The sequence below is a fragment of the Grammomys surdaster genome, unplaced genomic scaffold, assembly GCF_004785775.1.
Source record: "Grammomys surdaster isolate TR1022 unplaced genomic scaffold, NIH_TR_1.0 165, whole genome shotgun sequence".
Classification (NCBI taxonomy): Eukaryota; Metazoa; Chordata; class Mammalia; order Rodentia; family Muridae; genus Grammomys; species Grammomys surdaster.
The window spans coordinates 2,811,784-2,825,634 of record NW_021604613.1 but is presented as its reverse complement, the minus strand read 5'-3'; positions in this window follow the sequence as shown (position 1 = coordinate 2,825,634).

Genomic DNA, 13,851 nt, shown 5'->3' with positions numbered 1-13,851 from the left:
TATTTATTTTTATAGTCCATTGTATTTTCTGTTTTATAAATATTCATCCTTCCTTACCTGCCTAAGGTCATCTAGAATTGCACCAGAGGTTGTCTCACCACTGATTGGCTATAATAAAGATCTGATGGCCAATTGCAGGGCAGGAAGGAGGAGGGCAGAACTTTTGGAAAGAAAGAGTGACACAGGGAAAGAAAACAGTAGAAAAAGGTCTGAGAGAGGACATGGAGGGACAGATGCAGCAGAGCAGAGAAAGGTACAGAGCTAGCCACATGGCCAGGTAGAGGCAAGATAGTCGGGTTAAGTTAAACGGTAGCTGGAGACTGTCCCAGCAAAATGCCTAAGCTTTAAACTATACTAGAAGCCTCCATGTCATTATTTATATTGTTGGAGCATCTGTAGAACGATCCGTCCCTCAATAAGGAAGGATGGATACCACTTAGACTTGTGTGAAGGAGACAATAAAGAATGGTGGAAGCTAGCCGGGCGGTGGTGGCACACACCTTTAATTCCAGCACTTGGGAGGCAGAGGCAGGTGGATTTCTGAGTTTGAAGCCAGCCTGGTCTACAGAGTGAGTTTCAGGACAGCCAGGGCTATACAGAGAAACCCTGTCTCGAAACAAAACAAAAACAACAACAACAATAAAAACAAAACCCCAAAAAGGTGGAAGCTGAAAATCGTAAAGCATTTGACCTATCTAAATGAGCATCCATTTAGACATAATATTTATCTATATGGTAAATATTTAATAGATAGTATTATCTATCAAAATGATATAGCTAGATCTTTACTTGTTTTAAGATTGAAAATACTTATACATTTCAAAACCAATTCAAGTGTTTCAATAATAACCAATTCACAAGCTAGTGAAATGACTGATCTGGTAAAGGCAACTGTTACCCTAGCCCAGCAAACTGAGTTTGATCCTTGAGGCCAGGGTGATAGAAATAGAGAATTAAAATTTGCAAGTTGATCTCTGGCATACACATGCATACAGTGGCACATGGTCATGTAAGAGCAAACATGAGAGTACATGCATGCTCATAGCAGGAGCCTGGAAGGTGTAACCCTGTGGTTTAAATTGAGACTCTCTCTCCCTCCCCCCCCCCCCCCTCTCTCCCTCTCTTTCTCCCTCCTTCCCTCCCCTTCCCCCTCCCCCTCTGCTCCCCGACTGTGTGTGTGTGTGTGTATGTGTGTGCACGTGCACACACAGGCCTGTGAGTGCATGCCTACATTGTATGTAATCCTTAAACACCAGGAAATTACTGGGGAAGGTGGGAGAATAATTGAGTACGTCAGCCTACATTGGAAAGAAGAGTGACATAAGAGATGATGAGCATGAGAACCATGAAGCATCCCTCATCACCTCATCACCTCTCAGCCAATAACATTTGCTCCCTCACTAAGGTGCTGCATAAAACAGCAATCTTGAATCCCTGAGGGAGTGGGTACCAATGGTACCTTTGAAGACCTAAAAGATGCAGGGTAACCTCAGGCTTTTCCACTCACAGGCTTTTCCACCCTGTTTCCCAAATAATGACTCTGAGACTTAATTATATATGAATAAATGCCTAGGCCATAAGCTTGGGCTTGTTCATAATGTAACCTAATTATTCTATTCTATGAGTACCACATGGCTGGTTACCTCAGTTTTATGTATTTGTCTCCTCAGAGTTCCAGGCAAATCTCTCCCTGAGTCTGACTCTATCCCAGAGTTCCTCTCTCCCTATTGGAACTCTCACCTCCTATTTCCTGCCTCATATCATTGAGCAATAAACTTTTTTTTTGATAGGTGATGCTTCCATACAGTACACAGATATTCTCTCTACATAACAGCCTACATTCATCCCACTTAATTTACTAGTCTGGCTCTCCCAAAAAACAATCTTGTCCTTGAGGATAATAAACTCAAAATGATTATCCCAGTTACATTTACTAGAATGTAAAATTTGAAACTTTGCTGCAAATATCTTGTACTGTTGATGAATGCACCCATTTCCTTTTTTATTGAGAAAGAAAAATAGAAATGGCACAGACATTTATAGTTTTAACCAGGGCCAATTCTTTTGCCTGTTACCATGCCATAAATAACCTAAAGAGATATGGGATGTCTCAAAACTGCATATCACCACAATGATACACCTTATTGGTGATATCAGGTGTGATAGTTTTCAACACACATGGCATACACGCACTTACACACACACCCATACACAAAATTTTAATATAATTATCTTCTAGAAGTGGAGCTTAATTCTCCTTTTATGAAATTTGGGCAGGATGTAGTGACTGGCTTCTAATAAAACATCATAGACATGTAACTTCTAAGACTCTATCTATCATCTATCTATCTATCTATCTATCTATCTATCTATCTATCTATCGAGATTGAGATCCTGATCTTGATATCAACTGACTATTCACAATATGCAGATGGAAAGCTTCATTACAAAGATGAATATCCTCATACCTACTCTGTCACAAGATTATGTGTGAGAGAAAAATAAAGATCACAATAACATGAAAACAACGTATCTAGGATTGGCCCTGATGGGGCCAGAAAGACACAGTGCCATGCTTGGGAGCAAATTAGCCATGTTGGCTTCCTTCCATCCTAGAAGGATCAGTGACACACTGCACCTCAATCCGATCCCATCTGTGAATTTGTTTTTCTGCCATTAATCAAAGCTTCAGTAGAAGGGGCTGGAAGATGGCTCAGTGGTCTAAAACACCTGTTGCCCTTCTGGAGGACCCAAGTTTAGCACTCAATACCCACACTGGGCAGCTCATGACTGCTTGTAATTATAGCTCCCATAATTGGTCCAGGGACCAATGCCCCTTTCCAGCTTTTGTGGATACTTGAACACACATGGCATACACTCACACAAACACACACTCATACACATAAATTAAAGAAGAAAAGGCTTTAGCAAGCAATACTCCCTGGGTTGGACAAGGCATTCCATCTATTGACATGTGAGCTTGTATAACATTGTGTCTGATTATGGAGCACATTTTTGTTGTTGTTTTAAGGAAAAGGAGACAATTAGATACAAAACTAGGAATACAGGGCCCCATTATAAAACATGCTTGTAAGTTGATGGATTGATACAACAATGGTACAATGAAGCATCAGAATGGGAATGATACAATTAGAACATAGCAAAACTTTCAGTAAGCCGTTATTGTAATGAATTAGTTGTCCTCTGAGTGGAGTATAGAGGAACAGGTAGTGGAAGTAGGGATGGTCCTGCTCCCTCAACCAAGGGTCTATTTTTGAAAATGTGTGCTTTCTAATCTGCAACAGCTGGCATTATGACCTAGAATTCCTGGTTCTGAGACTAGGCTGGCTTGGTCTCATGAGATCCTTGTGTCCAGAGGCCAACCATCATAGAAGTCATTCTCTTTGTGCCATGATAATTGACCTTGACCCTCAGGGACAGAGAAGAATTGCTTTGGTATCCAATTATCCATTAAAATACCTCTTCATCTTCTTCTATATGTGTTTGTACATTTGCAAACATATGCATACCTCTATGTTTATATATTGTTGCATGTATCTTTTGCTACCCTGCCTTAACTCTGGGAACAGTCAGAGTTACCAGCCCCCACCCAGAGAATTGGATGCAAGGATGAAAAACACTGACACACACAGTTGTTCAATTTCAACTTGCCTTTTTGGAACAATTGCTGGGGTCTACTTATCTTCTGCATGGAGAAGAGTGCCCTTATCAATACTCTTAGCTCTGCACCTCTTCATCTGCCATCAACTTTAATTGCTCAGTTACATTTAGTCCCAGCTCAACATCTCCAACCACCCATCTGTAGAAGTGGCCTGATGACCAAGATCTCACATTGCTGCTTGGCTTTTCTTTCTGAGAAGCACGTCGAATTCTCCCTTCCTTCCTCTCCTGCATCTGCTTGCTTGCTCGGCTGTGGGGAACTGGAAGTCCCACTTATTACTTTAGCCCAGCAATTGGCCCAGATCAAGACCCAACTGGGGAACAGGACCTTAGCATCTGAACCACTCCTACAATGTATCATGTGTCATTTGAGTTATAAGGTAATGAACAACTTAAAATTGGCCAAAAGATGTGTAATCTATTTCATCTTCTCACTGAGATTCAAGCATCCCCCTTGGGCTCTCCTTGTTACTTAGTTTCTTTGTGTTTGTAGATACATGGTTATCCTATATTTTATGACTAATATCCACTGATAAGTGAATACATACCTTGTTTGTCTTTCTGGGTCTGGGTTACCTCACTTAGGATGACATTTTCTAGTTCTATTCAAATTTCATATCATTGTTTTTAATAGCTGAGTAATATTCCATTGTATAAATATACTGCATTTTCTTTATCTATTCTTCAGTTGAGGAACATCTAGGTTGTTTGAAGTTTATGGCTATTATGAATAAAGCAGCTATGAACATAGTTGAGCAAGTGTTCTTATGGTATAGAGGGAGGGAACTGGGTGGGGGAGGGGTGGGGATAGAAAGAGAAGGGATGAGTTGGGGGAAGGACAGAGGGAGAGAGTACTGGAAAAGATAACTGGATGGGGGTTACACCTCTGGGATGAGCTTGTAACTTAGGATAGTAGAAACTCTCAGAAATCTATGAGGGTGACACTAGCTAAGATTCCTAGCAATGGGATATGGAGTATCTGAACTAGCCATTTCCTATAACTAGGCAAATCTTCCAATGGAGGAATTGGCTCACAATTTCTCCTGTCTATAAGATATGCAGGGTTAAAAGATGGAGAAGAATTTGAGGAAAGGGCCAACCAATGACTGGTCTAGCTTGAGACCCATACCATGAGAGGGAGCCCAATCCAGACACCATTAATACTCTGCTATACTTGCAAGCAGTAGCCTAGTGTAACTGTCCTCTGAGAAGATTCACTCAGCAACTGATGGAAACAGATGCAGGCACACACAGCCAAACATTAAGTGGAGTTTGGGGAATCCTGTGGAAGGCAGGAAGGAAAACTTGAGGGAGTGAGAGGAGGGGTCAAGGACACCACAAGAAAATCTACAGAATCAACTAACCTGGGCCTATAGAGTCATAGAGATTGAACTGCCAACCAGAGAGAATGCATGGAATTGACCTAGGCCATCTGCATATATGTAACAGTTATGCATATAGGTCTCCTAGAATGGGAGTTGGGGCTGACTCTGACTACATTTCCTGCCTTTGGATCTCTTCCCGCTAACTGCGCTACCTTGTCTAGCCTCAATAGATGAAGATGTACCTAGTCTTACTGCAACTTGATATGCCAAAGCTGGTTGAGAATCATGGATGGCCTCCCTTTTTAAGAGGAGAAAGGGGGGTGGTGGGTGGGGGTAGGGGAGGTAAGAGGGAGAGACTTAGGAGGAGAGGAGGGAAAGAAAGCTGTAATGGTACTTGTAAATAAATAACTTAATTAATAAAAAGTTTTAAAAGAAAAATGGCAAAAGATTTAAACAGACTCATCAAAGAAGATAAATGAGTGGCAAGTTTATCCACACCACTTGGAAGATGTTTGAGATCATTACTTATTGAAGGAATGCAAAGCAACACCACCATGAAACCTTCTGCATGGTCTTTAGGATAGCTAAGGATACCAGTGAGGGGAGGATATTGAGAGACAAGAGATTTCACAAATATCGGCTAGCACTGTAAATTTTTAATGATTTCAACAGAATCAAAGTTTTTAAACAGAAAAATCAGTTGTAAGATAATGAAGTCAGGAATCTAATATATAACATGATGACTTTAGATAATGGCATTAAATTGTGTATTTAAAAGTTCCAAGAGAGTAGATATTAAGTGTACTACACACACATGTACACACACAATTATAGGTATGTGCTTATTTGCTTGTAGTAATCATTTCACAATGAATTAAAATCATCACATTGTACTCTTTGACTACATATAATATATATATAGATTTTAGTGGCCATTTATACCTTTATAACGCTGGGGATCAAGTTAAATGCTAGAACTACTGTGGGGAAAAATTGCAAATTCTTTAAAAGCTAAATATATAGTTAGCCATTGTGATGCACTTAATACTTGAGAGACAGAGGCAGGAAGATCAATGGAATTTTGAGCCCAGCCTTGTGTATATAGTTCCAGGCCTATCTGAGCTAGATAGACCAACTTTGTATTGAACAAACAAACAGCAAAGGATAAAAGTTTAAAATGTATCTGCTGTATAAACCAGCCATTTTACATCCCATTATTTCACCAGGAGAAGAGAATGCATACATAAAGACTTATACATGAATGTTCACTTCTGTTTACTTCTTGTAATAACCCTAAATCAGAATGGATCCAAATTGTCAACCCAAATAACTGTCAATAGACATAGAAATAAGTTTTTGATTCTGATGCCATAAAATGTGGCTCATCAGTGAAATGAGATGAACTCTAGGGCTACATCATGCTATGTTTGAATCTTAAAATATTTTGATGAAAGAAGCCAGACAAAACAATACATACCATATGATCTTTTTTTATCTATAATTCAAGAAACCAAAATTTTAACCTATAGTGACAGAAAGCAAACACTTGACTACTTACTGACCAGAGATAGGTGGGAAAGAAGGAAGAAGTATTGAGGCAGGGCATAAGGAATCATTTGGGAATATGTTCTCTACCTTAGCAAAACATGGCAAGTATGCACAATTTATTCTGTGTCAACTATACTCCAGTTAAGCTATTAAAAACAGAAAGGGAAAACACCATACCAATGATGTCTAGTGTCTGATGTTGGGTGCCAAAGATCATATATAGAAATGTTATTCACATATTCACTCAGAACACATGGTCAGCTAGCTCAAGGCACCCAGAGTTCAGGCTAAGTTTGCTTAAAGTTTTGCCCAGGGGGCAAACAGATGCTATTTGCTTATTGATCTTCTTCAGAAGGTGCATTTTTGTGATGGGGGAAGAAGAGGGAATAAGGGAGGAGTGTGTGTGTTTGTGTGTGTGTGTGTGTGTGTGTGTGTGTATGAGAGAGAGAGACAGAGAGAGACAGAGACAGAGACAGAGAGCTACTGTGTGGTATCACACATCATCCTGCTAGGCTCTGCAGAGTGGAGTTATGAACAAGAAACATGGAAGTGGGGCTTGAGTTTGAAACTATCCCGGATCATAAGCATATCAGCTGTGATGAGCCCTTTCAGAGACACACAATCAAGCTAATCAGGCAGAATCAGGATTGGACTCTGAGATAGAATGGTGCTGGTTTGGGAGGCTTCCCTGGAGAGTAAGGTTCTGGGTTTTAATAACATTCAGCCTTGTTTATGGGCAAAGATGAACTGAGAATAGTTAGAGCATATTTTCCCAGTAAGCTAAAACCATAAACCTAGTTATCACAGTGGGCTCCTGAGAACATGACACACCGATCTCTATTCATCTAGAACATCACTATTCATCTAGAACTTTTGCTTCTCATTTGTTCCCAAAAAGACATGACAATATTAATATCAGAATATAAAACATAAATAACTGTAAAAGCCTCATAGTCTTTAAAAATTCAAACATCTTAAAAAGTCAGTTTCTTTATCTAAAATGTCCAAAGACTCTGTAAAATTCAAAACTCTTTATAAAAATTCAAAGTCTTTTAACTGTGGGCTTCTATAAAATAAAGAAAAAAGTTAAATACTTTCTTACTGTACAGGGAGGAACCAGGACATGGGCACAATCAAACAGAAGCAAAATCAAAGTCTGACATGTTCACAGTCAAATAGAAGCACAACCGAAGTCTGATAGTATGAATCTCATTGTCAGGCATCTGGGATTTATTCATAATATTCTGAAGCCCTGTGAAGTGCATCGTTAGGCATCTGGAGCTCACTTGTTATCTTCTGGGCCCCTGTAAAGGGCTTGGACAGTCATCCATAGCACATGCAGCTTGTCTCCTGAGAAAGTGATCTACTCCAAGCAGCTACTGTCCTTGGTAGTTGATCATCTCATGGTGTTGGAATCTTCAAAATGCTTGGGTCTCCACTGTGCCTGGGCTTCACCAATAGCCTCTGAGGTATTGCTGTGACAAGCCTTACTATGTATTTTCTGGAGGATCGTAGAAGGAATTTGTAACTTTGAGCTAGAAAAACCACAGAATTCTGGAATCTCAGTGAACTATACTGTGGGAATGTTAGAGGATAATATTGTAAGCACCTTCACCAATAGCCTCTCTAGGGCTCTTTTCAAGGACTCTAACCCTGCCACACAATTGATCACTTGTCAATGTGATATGCAGATACACCACTGGAACCTTGACTTTCTCTAGGTTCTAAGCTTTAGCCTCTCTTCATGACCCCTTCAATCCTGGGGTTTTCAGTTATTGAGGCTGCATTTACCAATGGCCTGCCCTAGACGCTCATGTTGCCAAGCTTTAGTTGCTTTCTGTGACCCCTCCATACCTTCAAAACCATCCACCCGGGGTAACTCATAAACTACCAAGTTTGGCTGCCAAATATAGATGCATGTTTGGCTGCATCTGCAACACAACTTATGTGTACTGAGCCCAACAAAATTTCTATTGTCTCAGCAAAGGAAAGTTTTCATTTTCACAGATACTTGATCCAAAACATCACACAAATGGCCCTGACAGAATCTTTGCTTCCTTCTGAAGTTTCACAAGCCAGGTCTTCACCAACTTCATGCTTACAATATTATCCTCTAATACTCCCACAGTATAGCCCACTCAGATTCCAGAATTCTATGTTTTTTCTAGCCCAAAGCTACAAATTCCTTCCACAATCCTCCAAAAAACACATAGTAAGGCTTATCACAGTCCCAGTTCACCACCCTGTAGGTCAGGGCAATCCTTCAAATTTCTGGTTATTTCTGTTATTAGAGTCATTGACAATTATTGATTCATCGTCTCTCTGGCTGATTTCAAAATTTCCCTTAGTCTTTAGTGTTCAGAAATTTGACTATTCTGGGCCTGGTGTGGACTATTTGAGGCATATTCTACTCGAGGCACACTGTTTCTTAGAGTTTGCATCTTTCAACAAATTCTAGGCCAATATTTCTTTTAAAATCTTTCAATGCATCATTTTAGCTGAGTGTAGTGATGTATGCTTTTAGTCTCAGCACTCAGGAAGGAGAGGCAGGCATATCTCTTAGAGTTTGAGGCCAGCCTGGTCTACATAGTAAGTCCCAGGATAGCCAGGGTTACATAGAAAGATTCTATCTCAAATGGCAGGGTGGGGTGGGGGTGTCTCAGTTCTGGAAAGATAATTCAGCTGTTAAGTGTACTGACTTCTATTCCAGAGGACCCTAGTTAACACCCAGGACCCACATGGCAGCTATAATGCTCTGTAACTCTAATTCCAGGGGATCCAACACCCTCACACAGATATTCATACAGACAAAATGCCAATGCACTTAAAATAAAATAAAAACACACAAATCATTTAAAAATGGTGTATTATTTTCTTCTATACTTTTGATAATATAAATGTTAATCTGCTATTGCTCCATAGGCATCTTGGAATCTGGGAATTTTTATTATTATGATTTCAGTTTTCTGAGACAATATCTGTGTCTTAGTTTGCTTTTTGTTGTAGTGATAAAATACAGTTACCAAAAGCATCTTGGGGAGGTTTCAGCTTATATCCTTTTTGGAGGGAAATCAGGGCAAGAACTCAAGGCACAAACTTGGAGATAGGAACAGAAGCTGAAACCATGATGATACTGCTTACAGGACTGCTCACTCTGTCCCAAGCCCTGCATTTTAATACCCTAGGACCACCTTCAGGGGAATGGTACCACTTAGTGGCCTGTGCCCTTCAACACCAACCATAAATCATGGCTACTGTAAAACTGTAAAACTGAGTAGATTATGTACTTTCTTCTTCCAAGAGGGAAGAACCAGTTCATAATCAAAACCAAATCAAAGCAAACCCAAAATTCAGCAGTATGAAAAGTTCAGTGTTTGACCCATGGGACCCACTCAAAATCCTCTGTGCTCCAAAGGGTCTGGGCATCCTCTTCTCTAGTTCTGCCAGGCTCAGCACACGTAGCTCATCTCATAGGCTCAGTCTGGTTCAACTTAACAGATTCCATTATCCTTGGAGGTCTTCCCATAGTCCTGGCATCTCCAATGTGCTAGGTCTCCACAGGCTGCACCTTTATCAGTGGCCTCTCCTTCCATCTCACAGTGCCAACCCTCAGCTGCTCTCCATGCCTCCTTCATGCCTTTAAAGTCAGTAACCTATGGAAGACTCTTATGAATTGCCTAGTTCGGCTGCCAGAATGAAATGCAGCCTTGTCCCCTCTGGACCACAGCTTCTGTGTGCTGACTCTGCGGAGATTCTCTCAGAATACTTCACCTCAATTATACCAGTCTCTTCTTAAACATTGCTAATTTCTCAGTTCCAGTTAACCAGCATCAATTGTCCCAGAAAAATAAGTTTCACTTTAGGGATTCTGGTCTCCCCTTAATCATAGTTGATTTTTCAATCTCTGCTGGTCAGAACCACAGAGTCTTAACAGAAAATAGCATGTGAGTAGCACTGATAAGTGCCTGTGGGAACTTAGAAGATAATGCTTCTAAGGGCCCACAACCACTCATTAAGATCTGAAAACTCAATGGCTTTCCTAGCTCAAGTTCCAAAGCATCCTTCCCCAATACACCCTAAACAGCATAGCCAGGTCTTTCACAGAAATATCCCATGAACCTGATACCAATATCTGTTTTAGTTTGTATTTTTATTCATGCAATAAAACAACACCATGATCAAAAGTAACTTGGGGAGGAGAAGATTATTTCAGTTTAAGGCTTTATGTTCCATCATGGAGGGAAGTTGGGGCAGAAACCCAGCAGCAGAAACTAAAGCAGAGATGTTGGAGGGATACAGTTTCCTCGCTTCCCTCCCCAGATTCCACCTTGCTTTCTCATATACTCAAGGAGCATCTGTCCAGGGCTGGCACCACACATTGGGGTGGACTCTCCCACTATAGTGGTTTGAAAGAAAATGGCCCTCATAGGCTCACAGGGTGTGGCACTGTTAGGAGAGGTGGTCTTGTTGGAGTAGGCATGGCCTTGTTGGAGAAAGTGTGACATGGAGGGCATAGGGGGACAGACTTTGAGGTCTCAGAATCTCCAGTCAGGACCAACATAGTAATGTCTCTTCCTGCTGCCTTCTGATCTAGATGTAGAACTCTCAGCTCCTTCTTCACCACCATGTTTGCTGGTGTGCTGCCATGCTTCCTGTCATGACGATAACTGACTAAACCTCTGAACTGTAAGGCAATCCCAATTAAATATTTTCTTTTATAAGAGTTGTTGTTATGATGTCTGTTCACAGCAAGAAAAACCCTAAGACACCCACATCAATCACTTATCGAGAAAATGCCCCAGAGGCTTGCTTACAGGAAATCTGAGGATGGAACATTTTCTCAATTAAGGTACATTGTGCAGCAAGGCTGTTCTGGAACTCTCTATGGCCTTCTTTCCACCCTAGCCTCAATGAGTGTAAGCCACCATGCCTGACTTATTTTTCACAAGTCCTTTTTTGTCTCTGAAATTGATATTGGTTATTTATATATTTCTTTGATTTTGTTCTCTTGTGCTCTTTGTCTTGCTGTTGAGCCATTTGTCCTGCTTAGCTTTGACTGTTAACTTGACATAGCCTAGGGCCTCAGTTGAGCAATGGTTTAAATCACATTGACCTGTGGGCATATTTTGGGGAATTTGCTTTAATTTTGCTTGTTTTAGGAGAGTCCAGGCACAAGTGTGTCTTGAGCTGTATAAGAAGGCTACCTTGCTATGGCAAGCAGTATTCTTCATGATTCCTATGGTACTTCTTGAACAGAAAAAGTACTGTGGAGAATACAAAACTATCTGCCTTTATTAGGAGACAGCTGCCTGAGTTCAGTCATCTCAGGAACAAATTCCTCCTTGCTGGCAGAGGAAACACTGAGTTCATTTTCCTGGGCACTGGAATCAACTTAGATCCTACTTCTTCAGATGTTTTATGTTTGTCTGTTAACCAGTAAAGGATGTAAAGAGGGAAGATGCTGTTATCTTGTTGTCTAAACTAAGGCACACAAGTTAGAAATGTGCTGCCTGGCTTGACTTAATTAACTAAGTTCAGTTCACTCACTCCTTTGTTATTTTATCATTCTGAATTCCAGGTCTCTTGGTTCAATTGACTGCATGATGCTTGTTCCTTTATCCCTCTAGATTCCAGGCCCAGCCAGGAGGGGACCTGGTTGCAAAAGCTGACTCAAGGACCCTTAAACCAGGACACCAATGTTAAACTCCTTGTTTAATCTCTTGTGTCAAAATATGATTGATCAATGCAACAGCTGCCTCCTCCTTCTTGCCATTATCTTATGTGCCCATCCTTTAAAAATGCTGAATGATCTCCCTTCGGGGATAGGTTAAGATCCAGAACTGACCACCCCTCTATGCAAGCAGAAAATAAAGCTTTCATTTTAGGCTTCTGTCTTCAACGTGAGTTTCCTCAGTGTCCACCCTGAATCCAAAACCTTCAAGTTCTGCCTCAGCTTCTCTGAGGATGAGCTGTGACCTGGAATTGTAAACCAGATACCCTTTCCTTTCCAAAGTTGCTTTTGTTTAGATGTCTTATCATAGCAACAGAAAGTGAAGAGAACACTGCTACTTTCTCAGCTCCAGCTAAGCAGCATCAATTGTCCCAGCAAAGTAAAGGTTTCACTTTAGGGATTCTGGTCTCTCCTATATAATAATTGATTCTTCAATCTCTGCTGACAAGAACCACTGAGTCTTAACGCAAAATAGCATGTGATTAGCCCTGATAAGAATCTTTTCTTCTATCTGAAAGCCAGGAATGCATAGTACCCTGAGTTTGTTCTCTAGCCCCGAAAGCAAACAAGCAAACAAACAACAACAAAAACCAACCTAGGCATAAATCAAAATAAATACAATACTAAAGTAAAAAGAGAAAAATTATTAGCTGATGTTCTCACCGACAGCTTCTTCACACAGATGTAGTTTTAATTCCAAATTGTCCATTTAGTTCCATATACATACATATATATATATATATATATTTGCTTAGGTGTTCCACTTTTTCATCATGTTCAAGAATGTTTATGTTCTTACAATAATGTTTTGCGCCAATTTTATAAACCTTTACAGTGGAATATGTGTTACTTTTCAAAGGCAAACCAAAGGTATATTTCTCAAGGTTCTGGGGCCTTCAGCAGCATTTGATGGAGGATTTTTTATGTATATATACATTTGTAATAGATAGAGATGAAACAGATTGCAGTTTGTTTTTTGTTACTATTTTTTTTAATTGTAAACCATGTACCAAGTTTCTGGTCAAGATTGTGTAGGATAAGTTAAACATAATTGCATTCTATTAACCAATATGAGTGTATTTCTTATGTATATAGTTACATTGAAATAAAGTTCTAAAAACTAAAAAAAAAGAAAAGAATGTTTATGTTCTGGCATTTCTGTGATAAGTGCTATGAGATCCCCATCTGAGAGTAACTGTGGGAATATGCTATGTTAGCTTGCTTGACCATGGTAACTAACTTTGTCACACATAAGGACTCTCAAATATTGAGCTATACCTTTAAATATACACAGATAGCATCAACCTTGAAGCTGTTACCATGTGTAAAATACTTTAAATGTAAAAAATAAAATGTCTAATGACAGTATTGGTACCCTCTCGGCACGGACATTTATTTTCTAGCCTATATCTTAGACATCTGGATTTTACATCATAGGACTCTTTTGGGTTGAGGAGGTAGTTCAGAGTAGAGTACTTCCTGGCATTCACAGGACCCCAATTATTCAATTCTTAGCTAACACACACACACACACACACACACACACACACACACACACACACACAC